This window comes from Triticum dicoccoides, chromosome 6B (genome assembly GCF_002162155.2).
Source record: "Triticum dicoccoides isolate Atlit2015 ecotype Zavitan chromosome 6B, WEW_v2.0, whole genome shotgun sequence".
Classification (NCBI taxonomy): domain Eukaryota; kingdom Viridiplantae; phylum Streptophyta; class Magnoliopsida; order Poales; family Poaceae; genus Triticum; species Triticum dicoccoides.
This window is the reverse complement of record NC_041391.1, coordinates 27,520,292-27,535,903: the sequence shown is the minus strand read 5'-3', so window position 1 is coordinate 27,535,903 and position 15,612 is coordinate 27,520,292.

Here is a 15,612-nt window from a genome sequence, read left to right as displayed (position 1 = left end):
TACTATGCATCGTATTTTGTGTATGCTCTTTTTTCGTACAAATATATACTCCCTACGTTTTTATTTACTTTGGATATTAGAGTTGACTGAAGTCAAACTTCGTGGGCCAACTTGTAGTTTTTTCATATAACTCACTTTGGAATATGTTACATATAATATATGAACATACTTATAATGATAAAATAGTATATATAATATCATATGGCAGTATATGAGACATGTGAGGTAACTACCCCTGGGTGGTAAGATGTATGTAAATTTTTGTATGTACAACTTTTCTTCTCCGAACCTCCTTATAGTTTGTAAATTTACAATTGAACCATTGTCTCTCATTTCTTACACATAAAACAAGCGATGTAAAACCTTCAAACAAATACAACCTTTCCAGCGACTGTAAGATACATCCATATTTGCTAAGTAATTATTAGAATCGCCATGAACAACACTTAGGATATTGATCTTAATTTGGATCACAACAAAACTTTAATGGTTATTTTCTATACAAAGTTTTTTAAGCCCCAACGTAAAATTACATTTTACAAACAACCATTAGGCCACATACTTAGGCATGAAGTAAATGCCAACTAATGGCCAGCCAAACAAATTACACTTGTCCCTAGTACAACTCACAAGAGACACAAGTGGAAGCATGCATGCAAGCCTAACCGTGCATGCAGGCAACATGTAGTGCCTTCCCAAACCGACATAGTCTTTCACCCGGCTATAAATAGCAGTCATCCCTTTCACCGTGGACCATTCTACGTCACACACACACACACACTTCGCTAGAGTAACCCCCCATCCGCGTTTTCACCTTCTGCCACTGCTGTTCTTAACTGCTGTGAAGCTCTTTGGGTTGCATGCGTTGCCACCAGGAGTTGATCTCGGACACGTAGGAGCCACGTCTGGTGGTTCCGAGTTGGTCAAAGCACTACCCAACAATTCGCCATCTCCTTTGACCATGTCTTGATAATTTTTTTTCGGGCTATAGGTCCACTACTAGGGAAAACCTTATACACAGAACTTTAGCAGTAGCACGTGTCAAAAAACCACGCTAGTGCTAAGTAGCAGTAGCGCGTTGGCACAAACCGTGCTACAGATACAATTGTAGCAGTAGCGCGCCTGAAGATAAACACGCTACTACTAAAATTTCCACTGCTTAGCCGATAGGCTACACATAGTAGTAGCGATCTACGACGAACAGCGCTACCGCTACATGCTTTGTAGCACCCGCATCGAGGTCGATGATGCCTATCGCACATCCTCGTCGTCGACTCGGCGGAGGACATCCGCTTGACCAGATGGGCCATGTCTGGGACTGGGCTCCGCCGGGCTGGTACTGGGAGGCGCTACCTACCGGGGGGCGCAGCTTGGTGAGGAGTCAGCCCGTCGTTGACCCGAACCTTCTTTGGTGGCGGTCACGTGGGCTAGTGATGGTCGAGAGGCTTGACGACCCCGCAGAAGTGGTACGTCACCGTGTCAGCGAGGAGGACACGCACGTCCGTCGCTACTTGGTTGCTGAGGGAGTCCTGGATTAAGGGGTCCTCGGACGTCCGGCCTGTTGACATGGGCCGGACTGATGGGATGTGAAGATACAAGACCGAAGACTCTCACCTGTGTCCGGATGGGACTCTCCTTGGCGTGAAAGGCAAGCTTGGCGCCCGGATATGAAGATTCCTTTCTCTGTAACCGACTTTATACAACCCTAGTCCCCTCCGGTGTCTATATAAACCGGAGGGCTTAGTCCGTAGAGGCAATCATAATCATAATCATACAGGCTAGACTTCTAGGGTTTTAGCCATTACGATCTCGTGGTAGATCAACTCTTGTAATACTCATATTCATCAAGATCAATCAAGCAGGAAGTAGGGTATTACCTCTATAGAGAGGGCCCGAACCTGGGTAAACATCGTGTCCCCCGCCTCCTGTTACCATCAACCTTAGACGCACAGTTCGGGACCCCCTACCCGAGATCCGCCGATTTTTACACCGACATTGGTGCTTTCATTGAGAGTTCCGCTGCGTCGTCACCAAAAGGTTTGATGGCTCCATCAATCATCTACAACAATGCAGTCCAGGGGGAGGTTTTCCTTCCCGGACAGATCTTCGTATTCGGCGGCTTCGCACTGCGGGCCAACTCGCTTGGCCATCTAGATCGATAGCTACGCCCCTGGCCATCAGGTCAGGTTTGGAAGCTTGAATTACGTTGCCGATATCCGCGGAGACTTGATTTTTGACGGATTGGAGCCCATGGCAGCCGCTCCCTGCTACCACAATGAACATGACCTAAATCTGTCATCGGACCGAGCCCAGGAGATAGCGCTTCTAACTGCTCTGGCCCTGGATCCGGAGCAGATTGCGCCATCCGAGGACGGGAAGCTCAACCCAGCCGCGGAAGCCGTAGGCTCAGCAGCGTTAGAGCCGCACACAGATCCGACCTCGAGCGGGGTCTGTGTCACCGAAACCTCAGATTCGTCTCAGGCCATAGGTTCCGAACCGCGTGCATCCGTGCCCATCGAACCTGATCAGGCACCGATCGTTGAACTCAGCTCCACAGACATCTTCCGGCACTCACCTTTAGGCGATGTGCTAAACTCATTAAAAGCCCTCTCCTTATCAGGGGACTCTCAGCCAAACTATATCCGGTTTGGATTGGAGGCTGATGACAGAGAATTCCGCTTCCCACCCACCACCCACTTCATAGCCACTGTCGAAGACTTAACCGACATGCTCGATTACGGCTTCGAAGACATCGACAGTATGGACGACGACGCTGTAGAGGAGCAGGCACAAAAACCACCGCTTACAGGGCGCTGGACAGCCACCTCCTCATATGACGTATACATGGTGGATACACCCAAAGAGACCAACGGCGACAATGAAAATGATCCAGTCGAGGATAAGCCTCCTGAGATACAGCCAAAGCACCGACGTCAGCGGCGCCCCTCAAGACCACGCCGTGAAAAAAACAGCAATACTGGCACAGGAGAAAATAATACTCCGGACAATGCCGAAGACAATGAAGACCCCGTTGAGCCAACTTCCAAACATGATGAACGGGAGGATGGATGAGTCAGCCCTAATGAACAGGCCGTTAACGAAGACTCGGAGGACAGTAATTATCTTCCATCCTCCAAGGATGAGGCGAGCCTCGGCGATGAAGACTTTATCGTGCCTGAGGAGCCCGTCGATCAGGAGCGCTTTAAGCGCCGGCTAATAGCCACTGCAAGGAGCCTGAAAAAGAAGCAGCAACAGCTTCAAGCTGATCAAGATCTACTCAATGATAGATGGACTAATGTCCTGGCATCCGAGGAATACAACCTCGAGCGCCCAACCAAAAGTTACCCGAAATGCAAATTGTTACCCCAATTCGATCACGAGGCGCTGGAGCCCGTCCTACCAGCGCATAATGCGGTTGACCGACCACCACGTGGCCGAGACAAAGCGGCAACTCAAGCCAAACACCAGCACGCACTACCTCACCATAAAAATAGACACAACAACTCGGCGATACACATATGACCTGCGACATAACCTGGAAAACATAGCAGGTCAGACCAGATCAATCTATGGATCGCGGGGGCGTGCCCCGATGCGCGAAGATGGCCATCCGGCCGGACGTGACAAACATAACCACGTCCGACCCGAAAGCCGCAGACGAACTCCATCCGAGCTACGTCGTGACTTGGCCCGATATAGAGGCGCCGCACACGCCCTCTGCTTCATTGATGAAGTAATGGAACATGAATTCCCGGAAGGGTTTAAACCCGTGAACATCGAATCATATGATGGGACAACAGACCCTGAGGTATGGATTGAGGATTTTCTCCTCCATATTCATATGGCCCGCGGTGATGATCTTCACGCCATCAAATACCTCCCACTAAAACTAAAGGGACTTGCTCGACACTGGTTGAACAATTTGCCCGAAAACTCAATTGGCAGCTGGGAAGACTTAGAAGATGCCTTCCTCGACAACTTCCAGGGTACATATGTCTGACCTCCGGATGTCGACGACTTAAGTCACATAGTTCAACAGCCCGGAGAGTCAGCCAGGAAATTTTGGACTAGGTTCTTAACTAAAAAGAACCAGATCGTCGACTCTCCGGATGGCGAAGCCCTAGCAGCCTTTAAATATAGTATCCGTGACAAATGGCTCGCCCGACACCTCGGCCAAGAAAAGCCGAAGTCTATGGCAGCCCTCACGACGCTTATGACCCGCTTCTGCGCGTGCGAGGATAGCTGGCTAGCCCATAGCAATAACAATACAAGCGAACCTGGCACTTTTGAAGCCAGAAATAGCAACGACAAGCCCCGACGCAACAGACACAAGCGTCGAAGCAATGGTGACAACTCCGAGGACACAACGGTCAATGCCAGATTCACTGGCTCTAAGTCCGGTCAGCGGAGAAGCCATATAAAAAACAACCCGGGCTCGTCCAGCTTGGACCGCATACTCGATCGTCCATGTCAAATCCATGACACTCCTGATAAACCAGTCAATCATACCAATAGAGACTATTGGGTTTTTAAACAGCCGACAAGTTAAATGCTGAGAACAAGGAGAAGGGGGCCCAAAGCAAGGATGATGACGAGGAGCCCAGGCCACCGAACACAGGGGGACAGAAGAAGTCCTCCCCCCAAGTTAAAATGGTGAACATGATATACGCTACCCATATCCCCAAGAGGGAGCGCAAGTGCGCGCTCAGGGAGGTCTACGCGATGGAGCCAGTCGCCCCAAAGTTCAACCCATGGTCGTCCTGCCCGATCACCTTCGATCGCAGGGACCATCCGACCAGTATCCGTCATGGCGGTTCAGCCGCACTGGTCCTCGACCCAATCATTGATGGATTCCATCTTACACGAGTCCTCATGGACGGTGGCAGCAGCCTGAACCTGCTCTATCAGGATACAGTCCGCAAAATGTGTATTGATCCCTCAAGGATCAAGCCCACAAAAACCACCTTTAAAGGAGTCATAACAGGTGTAGAGGCCCACTGTACTGGCTCAATCACACTGGAGGTGGTCTTCGGATCCCTGGGCAACTTCCGAAGCGAAGAATTGATCTTCGATATCGTCCCCTTCTGTAGTGTCTATCATGCACTGCTCGGACGAACCGCATTTGCTCGATGCAATGCGGTGCCACACTATGCTTATCTCAAACTTAAGATGCCCGGACCACGTGGTGTCATAACAGTCAATGGAAACACAGAGCGCTCCCTCCATACTGAGAAACACACCGCCGCTCTGGCAGCGGAGGTACAGAGCGGCCTTATCAAGCAGAACTTTAATTCGGCAGCCAAGCTCCCGGACACTGTCAAACGAGTCCGGACTACTCTGCAACAGGACAGTCCATCTCGTCAAGAGCTCGACTAGCAATTGGCCTCCGTCTCAATCCCGACCAAATGTCGGCGTACGTACCACGCGTACATAACTACGCACTCAAAATACCATGGGCATAGACGGAGGCGTAACGTTATTGTGGCCCATCATACGGCTCACACACATACCTTTTCCTTTTCCTTCTTATCATTTTTGTGTCTTTTTCACAGCCCCTGCCGACGGCCTGGTCATCGGTCATTTCAAAGGATATATACATACCAAAGCGGGAAGCACTATGGACGTGTGAGGGAATCTCTAGATGTTCTCCTCGATGATCATTCTACCTGTCTTCGGGACCCGCACGCAGCTCCCCCTGGTCTTGGCAGGTTAAACAATCATATTGTTTATCGCACTATTTGTACAAATACGCTTTGATGTATTAATCAAATTATAATAAAAATAGTTTGCGGCCCAATTTATGTGGCATTAACTTGCTATTTCATTTTATTTTGTTATTCTTATCGATTGCACCCGTACACTTTGGTATGCTTTAAAATTCGCCAGGGGCTTCATTACGCCCCATGATACGGCAACAAAGTCCGAACACTTTTTTATAGTATAGTTCGGCACCCCAGTAGAGAAAGCCGAAAATTGACTGTCATGATGCGGCGTGAGCCGGTCAGCTATTCGAGAGGTTACAAATATTTTGCGATTTTTTCCACATTATGCGACGAATCAGCCTTTACTCGATCAGGTGTCTACAACACCCTAATCCGGATTAAATACTAACTAGGAGTTGCACCTACATTTCTATTTGTCAAACTCCTATGGCTAAGTGAGGGTGATAAAGCCACATAGTCCGATTGCCTGGTTCATTGCGCTAAACACCTCCTTTAAGGACCAAACTCTGGGATAAAGAGTGTTTAGATTCATCCCGAACACCCTCGTACTACCTACGTGGGGGCTGAAGCCGATGACTGGCCAACTCTCAGATTTAACAAAACGGTCGCACAGGAGGTAAAATTTTAAATAACAGGCATTATATTACATAGCGGTTCTGTTTCATAATATAGGAAGGGACAATATGAATGACTTCATTCAAAGATAATGTATTTTGAACACTACCCCTCTATAATGCGGGATCCCTTCAGGACATCTTCAAAATACCGCTCGAGCATGCAGTGCTCCTTACCCGCGGGCGGTCCCTCGGTCACAAGCTACACGGCGTCCATCTTCGCCCACTGTATCTTGACTCGGGCGAAGGCCATTCGTGCGCCTTCGATGCAGACCGACCGCTTGATGGCATCAAAACGAGGGCATGCATTGACCAGCCGTTTCATGAGCCCGAAGTACCTGGTGGGTATGGCTTTGGCAGGCCATAGCCGGATTATTAAACCCTTCATGGCTAGTTCGGCCACCCTATGCAGTTCAACCAGCTGTTTTAGCTGATCGCTAAAGGGCACCAGATGTTCTGGCGCAAGGTATTGCGACCAAAACAGCTTCTCTGTGGAGCTCCCCTCTTCGGCTCGGAAGAACTCCGCATCGTCTGAAACGCTGCACGGCATATCTGCAAACGCCCCTGGAGAACTCCAAATCCGGGTCAGAAGGGAACCTTTTCTTCACATATTTGCTCTGCATAATAAAGGCCTTACCCGCCGTGATTTTTCTGGCCTCCTGGACTTCCTGAAGGACGCCCTGGGCTTCAACCCGGGCATCGTGTGCGCTTTGGCGGGCCTTGGCAAGTTCTGACTCTTGATCCGCAATGTTGCGCTCCAAGGACTCGCATTTCTTCACGGTGTCCTGGAGCTCCTGCTGGACCTCACCGACCCTGGCCTCATGCTTTTCACGAGCGGCTTGTTCCTTGTCCGCTCTCTCCTCGGCCTCGGCCAGCGCTTTCTTGAGGGTCTCCACCTCGGTCGCCGCTCCTAATAAATATCATGGCACTTTAGTCAGCACACATCATTCATCCTGCCTGAATATAGACAAGGTTTCTGCATATCTTGATTGTCTTCCAACTGTTTCTTCACACAGCTAAGCTCTTCCTCGGTCCGCTCCAGACTTTGCTTTAGTCCGGAGACCTCAGCAACATGAGAGGTCGCAGCCAGCAACGACGCCTGCTTATTCATATAGACATGTCAGGTTAGTCTCCTGCGAAAATTATTTGATCCTCTGTTCGGCTTTTCGTTCCGAACACCGGACAGAGTCTCACGGGCTACTGTCTATACTATGACATTCTTTTTATATAATTGTGTCGCTCACCTCAAAACCTATTAGAAGGCTGGTACAGGCATCGTTCAGTCCGCTCTTAACGGACCGCACCCTCTCAACCACTGTACCCATAAGGATACGGTGTTCCGCAACAATGGAAGCGCCTTGCAGCACTTCCAGCAAATTATCCGGTGCCTCTGGATGGACAGAGGTCACCGGTGGAATAGGCGCACCTCCTTCTTTTGAAAGAGGCTACTTGCCTGATTCCGGAGCCGTATAGGTCTCCGGAATTTTATTCGGCTGGGGGCTGAATTGGATATGGCCCCCATCGCCAGTATCCATGGGGATTTGCTCCCCCATGTGTTCGGCGGCCAAGGTTTCACCCTATGGCACCACCTTGATGGCCTCCTGCGTCTCTCCCAGGCCTGGGATCCTTTGGGACAACACCTCGGTGTCATCCATGGACTTGGGAGAGGAGGCCGCTGGAAGGGACCCGCTGTCCATCACCTTTCGGTCCAGCGAATTCCTCGTTGATGAGGATCGCTGGAGGACGGAACGGGCCGGGCTACAGCACATGATTTGACATGTTAAAACCATGAAGGAAAATGGCCGGATATATGAGTGCATCTTCGAGTACTTACGATTCGGCCAGGGGCTTATCCCTTGGGCGCCATTTCGAGCTGCTGTCGGTGTCTGCTGTGGAGTTGTCCGGGAGGGAAGCCTTCCCCTTCTTGGACGCTTCGGCCTCCAGACGCGTGGAGGCCATCCTTTTCTTTCTCCCTCCTCAGGGGGGAATGGCTTTCTTCTTCTTCCTCCTCTTCCTCATCGTCATCGGCGGCGGAGGAATGATCTTAGCGTCTCCGGACGTCACGTCCGAAGTGCCCTTATGACGGGGCCCACCTCTGGTCCCCTTGGCCTTCTTCTTGGCCTTCTTCTCCGGCGCTTGATAGGGCGCCGGAACCAGCATCTTCGTCAGAAGTGGAATTGCTGGGTCTTCGGGCAGTGAAGCCGGACAGTGAATCCGCTCTGCTTTCTTTGTCCAGCCCTGAGAGAATCAGTAGGGAGGCTTAGGCATCTTCCTCGAGTATGCAAGTAAAGGATACACCTTGAAAACATGAAAAAACTTACCGGACTAGCGGGATGGGCCAAGTCGTGCCCACGGTCCTCGGTCGTATCTGGCCACGTCTTGTTGGACTTGAAAAGCACCTTCCAGATGTCTTCGTGTGTAGTGCCGAAGAACTGCAGCAAGGTCTGGTGCTTGGCCGGATTGTACTCCCACAAATGTCCAGTCCGGCTTTGGCACGGAAGGATCCGGCGAACAAGCATCACCTGGATCACATTGACAAGCTTGATATTCTTGTCTATCATGCTCCTGATGCACGTCTAAAGCGCTGTCAGCTCGTCCAACGAAGACCAATCCAGGCCCTTCTCTAGGCAGGAGGTGAGCCGCATCGGGGCTCCAGACTGAAATTCGGGAGCCGTGGCCCAAGTGGTGTTGCGCGGCTCTGTGACGTAGAACCACTGTTGTTGCCACCCTTTAACGATCTCCACAAAGGTACCTTATTGGCCATGTGACGTTGGGCATCTTGCTCACCATGGCACCTCCGCACTCCGCGTGTTGACTGCCCACGACCTTCGGCTTCACATTGAAGATCTTTAACCATAATCCGAAGTGGGTGAGATGCGAAGGAGGGCCTCGCACACAACAATGAATGCCGAGATGTTGAGGAAAGAGTTGGGGGCCAGATCGTGGAAATCCAGCCCATAGTAGAACATGAGTCCGCATACAAACGGGTGGAGAGGAAATCCCAACCCGCGGACGAAGTGGGGGATGAATACTACCCTCTCATGGGGCTCTGATGTGGGGATGATCTGTACCTTGGCCGAAAGCCGATGGACGATTTCCTCGGCCAAATACCCAGCCTCCCAGAGCTTCATAATGTCCTTCTCCTTGATGGAGGAGACCATCCACTTGCCCTGTGCTCCGGATCTGGACATGGTTGGAGTGCTTTCTTGGGGCGAAAAGATGTCAACTTGGGTGCTGGAGCTCGAGAATGGGGGAGGCAGAGAGAGAGAGACAAGGCGTGGGTGAAACGGGTGAATCCTTATCTCTTTATAAAGGCAGTAAATATCAAGCGCCTCCCCACTCGCCCTAAAAACTCGCCTATTCCCAAGGGCCGTGCAGACAATACGGTGGGATTATCCATGCCCGTATTGATGAGAATCCCGCAATAAGGGGACACGATCTCTGCTTTGACAAGACGTGTCAATGAAACCACATCTCGAAATATGGAGCGGCAGGCTAAAAAATGGTTCGAAATAATGGCCGGGCAGTGACGTGATGTCACGCTACAAAAGTTGTCAGCGGATTGGACTCATGAAATATTATACTCTCTGCGGTTGTGTGTGGAATTTGTTTTGCAGAGCCGAACACGATTCTTGTGTTCAAAGACTATTTTGGAGTATTCGGAGAAGGAACCCGCCTTGCAATGCCAAAGATAATTCGCGCACCGGACACCTTGTCATTGAAGCCTGGTTCAAGGGTTACTGAGGGAGTCCTGGATTAAGGGGTCCTTGGACGTCCGGCCTGTTGACATGGGCTGGACTGATGGGCTGTGAAGATACAAGACCGAAGACTCTCACCTGTGTCCGGATGGGACTCTCCTTGGCGTGGAAGGCAAGCTTGGCTCCCGGATATGAAGATTCCTTTCTCTGTAACCGACTTTGTACAACCCTAGTCCCCTCCGATGTCTATATAAACCGGAGGGCTTAGTCCGTAGAGGCAATCATGATCACAATCATACAGGCTAGACTTATAGGGTTTTAGCCATTACGATCTTGTGGTAGATCAACTCTTGTAATACTCATATTCATCAAGATCAATCAAGCAGGAAGTAGGGTATTACCTCCATAGAGAGGGCCCGAACCTGGGTAAACATCGTGTCCCCCGCCTCCTGTTACCATCAACCTTAGACGCACAGTTCGGGACCCCCTACCCGAGATCCGCCGGTTTTGACACCGGCAGTTGCGCTGGAGCACAGGTTCTCCAATACCTGGCATGTTCTCCAAGGATATCACTGGAGCTATGATCCTGTGATGGTTCCTTCTCTTTGAGTGTCCACCGACCGCACCGATACCCATCGTTCGCTAGGGTTTTAGTTGTATTAGTGATGTTATATGTATGATACTATTCAGGATGTATTAGTGATAATATTCGACGATGTACGGACGCAAGAGATAATTTACTTTTGCTTATTGAATGCATGCTAATTTGAATACTTATTTATTTTACGATTTGGTTTTGCTTATTGAATGCTCATGTCAATATAAGTCCTATAAGATTTTTTTGAAATGTATATCTTATGTTGCTCAAATAGGATATGTGCTTGCCCAAGTGGCCGGTCATGTTTGTAGGTTACACCTCCGAGTGGCCTATGTTTTGCTGGAGTGTTGATTCATTTCCGTTCTGGCAAATTTCAGACGCTCGATATGTCCTATTTTAGCAAAGGTCATGCCGGATTTTTCCGTGAATTTTGGCATGACTTGTGCCAGAATATGTAGGAAATATCGAGTGCCCTGGATTTATGTGTTGAGTATCCTGGTAGTTGTCTTCAATCGTTTTTCAATTAATGTTTCAACTATGAAAAAGGAAATGTCTGACAATGAAAAGGATTTCGGTATTTGCAAATACTGCGAAGACGAGTGTGGCCTGTGCGACAGAATCTTCCTAGATGATGATAGGCGCTTCAGCATCAAGCTAAACGAGAACTTCGAAGTGGATACAGTAAGTCACAATGACAAGTCTTTTTTCGTAATTAAGCATGACATCTACTTCATTTGCTTCAACTTATAATTCAATTTTTTTTACTATTCTACTAGCATATCCCCTGCCATGCAAGAGTTTTTGTCTTGGATAAGATAGTTTCAGTCCTATGAAAACTACTATGGAGGTAAAGAGAGTTTACTTGAAGACCGAGCATGGTTATACTTTCCACGCAAAATTATACAACATAGACACCTACACCTATTTTGAATGCAAAACTTGGCAAGCACTATGCAAGACTTATGTATTTGAGCCTGATATGATTATCACCTTTGATATTCGTCTGGAAGATGATATTGAAGGTAATATCGACATCTTGGTCGATGTGCAGACGCCTCCAGTTATACCATTATGTGAATTTCTCAACCATATTTATGTCTTTGATATTGTTTATTCAAAAATAGTTGACAACTAATTTCTATTGACAGCTTATTTCCATTCAAGCAAACATGTCCAACGCTTGGTAGACAGGACCTACTAGTGTCCCGGGGCTGAACTAAACTGCGAGGAGATAAGTCATTGTGTTTCATGGCTTGAGGATCTTCATACTGTCAAGATAAATTATTTTTCTGGACTTCAAAATCTTAGTACTCAAAACGTGAGACCAATAGTGTTCATACTGAACTACGGTCACATCTATTTAGGAAAGATGGTAAGATTTTTACTGTTTGTCCTCAGTGCATCTTTTGTATACATTATTCTTTAAGCTAAACTTCATTGCTAAGTATGTTACTGTACGATGTTCTTCAACAGGGACTGCCGATGAATGTTGTGCCTCATTGGATAAAGATTAAAGGTCGCATGAGAATGGTTAGCTTACGGCCAAGACTCCTACAATGCACTTTAGTGCATTCAGGATTTCTAATAGCGAGGAATGCTTATAGTGAAAGACTGGAGCAAAATTGTGAACGATCATAGAGAAGTACTAGGGGGCAGCAATCAGAAGCGCAACCGACGATTAGGAGACAGGTTCATCTGCATGCTCCAACATGATGAAGCAGGAGTGCTACACATGTTTATGCTATTTTACCTAAGAGAGAGCAACAGGAGTGATTAGCTAGCTAGAAATGAGTTTGAAGATGATGATGTGCTACACTATGACTATGATGATTAAATAGCTAGTGTTGGTGGTAATGACTATGATGATTATTATTAGCTAGTGTTGGTGGTGATTAGATAGCTACCGCAGCTAGTGTTGGTGGTGATTAGCTAGCTAGAATAAGTTTGAAGATGATGATGTGCTACACTATGACTATGATGATTATATAGCTACTTTTGGTGGTAATGACTATGATGATGATTAAATAGCTTGTGCTGGCGGATTAGATTCAAGTGGAGGCAACATCTGGTGCACATCGAAAGTACTACTAGTCCAAACTAGATCAAGTTTGGATTAGTAGTATACTTTTGACATGCACCACATGTTGCCTCCACTTGAACCTATTCCACCTTCATTTGACACATTGTTATGGACTTAATGATATAAATCTCATAATTGGTATTGTACCAAAATTTGTATAACGACGTATAAATACACTAAAAATAAAAAAATGAAAAAAAGAATACTAGTAGCGATGGATAGTAAACACACTGCTACTAGCTAGATTAGCAGTAGCGCGGTAGTGAACACACACTGTGGCTATATGTCTTAGCAGTAGCGTGTGTCGTACCGCTACTGCTAAGTAATAGCTGTAGTGCCTTACTAGTAGCGCGGTGTCCCGCGCTATTAGTGGGCATTAAACCCGCGCTACTACTAGGGTTTTCCCTAGTAGTGGTCATTTGCAAAACTTTGCGTAAGAATTAAAAATAAATGTTTTTCATAAATAAAATGAAATTTGGATCAGGATGATCCACTGATTTGCCAGTTGGACCAGATGAGGTGAAGTATCTGTATTAAGTACCAGATAGGGTTACAATATAAATAAATATTTGGTGGGTAGGGGAGCTCATGTTGGTGAAAGCAACCCAGGTAGGGTTGGCTTCGATGGCGGACTCCTCTACATAGGGTATCACATTAGGACACAACCAACTGACGCTTACTTCAAAAGCAACACACGCCGTATTGACCATAGACCTGGAATGGGATGGGCTGAACCGACTACCCATGCCAAGTAGCTGCATTTGCATGGGTGAGAAGGTGGATATAGCCGGGTAGGTACATTCACCCTAGGGTGAGACCGCCGGTCAGGGGTCTCGACCTGCGGGCCTTTAGTAAGGCAAGGTGGAAAAGCAGAGGTAGTGTAGGGTCTAGTTAAAGGTTCCGGTTCCTTGGTCCAGTCATGCGCATGGGTAGCGCATGGACGACTTGGACCAAGTGAGGCTATGGGCAAAGCAGTACACCTCTGATCAGAGTAAAATGTGGTATCACTCCCAGCTTGCAGGTTTGGAAGTGCGTCGTGTGGGTTTTCCTCTAACACAGGATGTAAGATCCCATGTCGCTCTGTCGCCAGTAGGTTTTACAAATAAAATTTGGTTTCAACAAAATGGATTAAGGGAAAATATTTTACCTACAAAGTATTTTGAGCTAATGGCTCGGTGGTTGTAGCCATGCCGATAAAGTGTCTCCCTCTTCAAAAACTCATGCATCCACCTTTTCATGTTCTCAACGGCTCTTATGTTTCTTTTTTAGAACATGTGAGTTATGAGAACTTCGAGGAGATAGATAATGTAATGGTACTTATGATGAGTCTGGTCATCTTAATGACATCGATTATTCTGAAGTGGAGTATGATTATTAGGATGTCGACAATCAAGGCTAACGAGTAGATGCCCTCCATGGTTGGTCTAGAAGGCTCGTACTAGAAGCGGGTGACGTCCTATCGTCATGGCCGCTTAGGCTTAGTCGACACTTGAGGTGTCAATGTAATAAAAGCCTGCCTACTCATGGTTGCTGCTCCATCTTATACATGACACTGCCTCCTTAACTGATCCTGGCGCAACTCTGAAGTGATGGCTTCCGTTACGCCTGACTCTGTCAGACGTAACTGGGCGTCACAGAAGAGGTGGTATCAGAGCCTCGTTAAGGAAACATTCATGTACTTAGTTAGAGACCGTCTGAGCCCTAGGAAAGATAGGCTCCCTCCTAAACTAAACTAAAATAAATAAAAGTTTCTAAAAAAATCATCTCAAGTTCTACCTTTTCTATATATATATATCTTTCTGTAAATGACACAAGTGAAGTGAAGATTAAATAATTCAAAAAACAAAATTAGAATTGTGCGAGTAAAATGTGTTTATTTTTACTATTCTAGGTAAAGTTAATTTTTGCACTGTGTTATAACTAACTAAATTCTTAGTTGCTTAATGTAGGATGACGAGTGGTAGGTTGCTTGGTACGGGTGCCGAGTATGGTGGTTTTGCTCTGTTCTTGGTTGAGCTTCTTGGTATTTTGGGTGTGTTGATTGCACCGTAGAACACAGTGTTTCATGACTCGTGTTCCACGAGGTACTTAGTCACCGTGCACATTCCTGAGGGCTTAGATGTCCCTTCTAGGTAAAGTGTTGCATGCTACAACTTTGTTTCAGCACTTTAGGGTGCGGCACGGGATTCCGCTTTACACCTTTTCCATGCCTACCACCCTCTCCTTGATTACATGGGCAGAGGCGAGTGGCCTCATCAGTTAGAGGAGGTAGGGAGTTCGTCTGCACCTTCGCCCACTGTCGCTCCTTCAACTTTTGCGTCCACATTCACTTTCCCTCCACTTTCACCATGATCTCCTGTCTTACCTCCTGCATCACCAGCTCTGACTGTCGCTCGTCCACCTCTGCACTCGACAGTCCCATCCACTCGTGCAGATCGCCCATCTCCTAGAGTTTTCAGGGGTTCCTCCTCTCGAGCAGTGTTACGTCCCTCCACACCATACGAGCGTCCACCTACACCTAAACTTCTTCAAGACCTGTTAGATCAGGTTGACACTCTTCAGAGGCACTGCTCCGAGCTTGAGTGGGCGAACATCGAGATGTCCTCTGCGTTGAGGGACTACACCCATTCGGGTATGGCGCAAACAAAACACCATTCCCGAACATCCCCTCACTATACAGCCTAGCGACCCAGGTTTGTTAGAGGTTGAGACACCAACGACTGATCCGAGTACACACCACATATCGGACCGGGGAAAAGTGACGCAACACATGCCGTGCGCCCTCGTCGGACCGCCTGAGCCCCAACCGTTACAGAACGGCACGCGCTTGATTAGTCCCTTCAGTGATCGAGTAAAGGAGCATAAATGATTCTCGCCTTTTTCCCAGTAGTTGACGTGA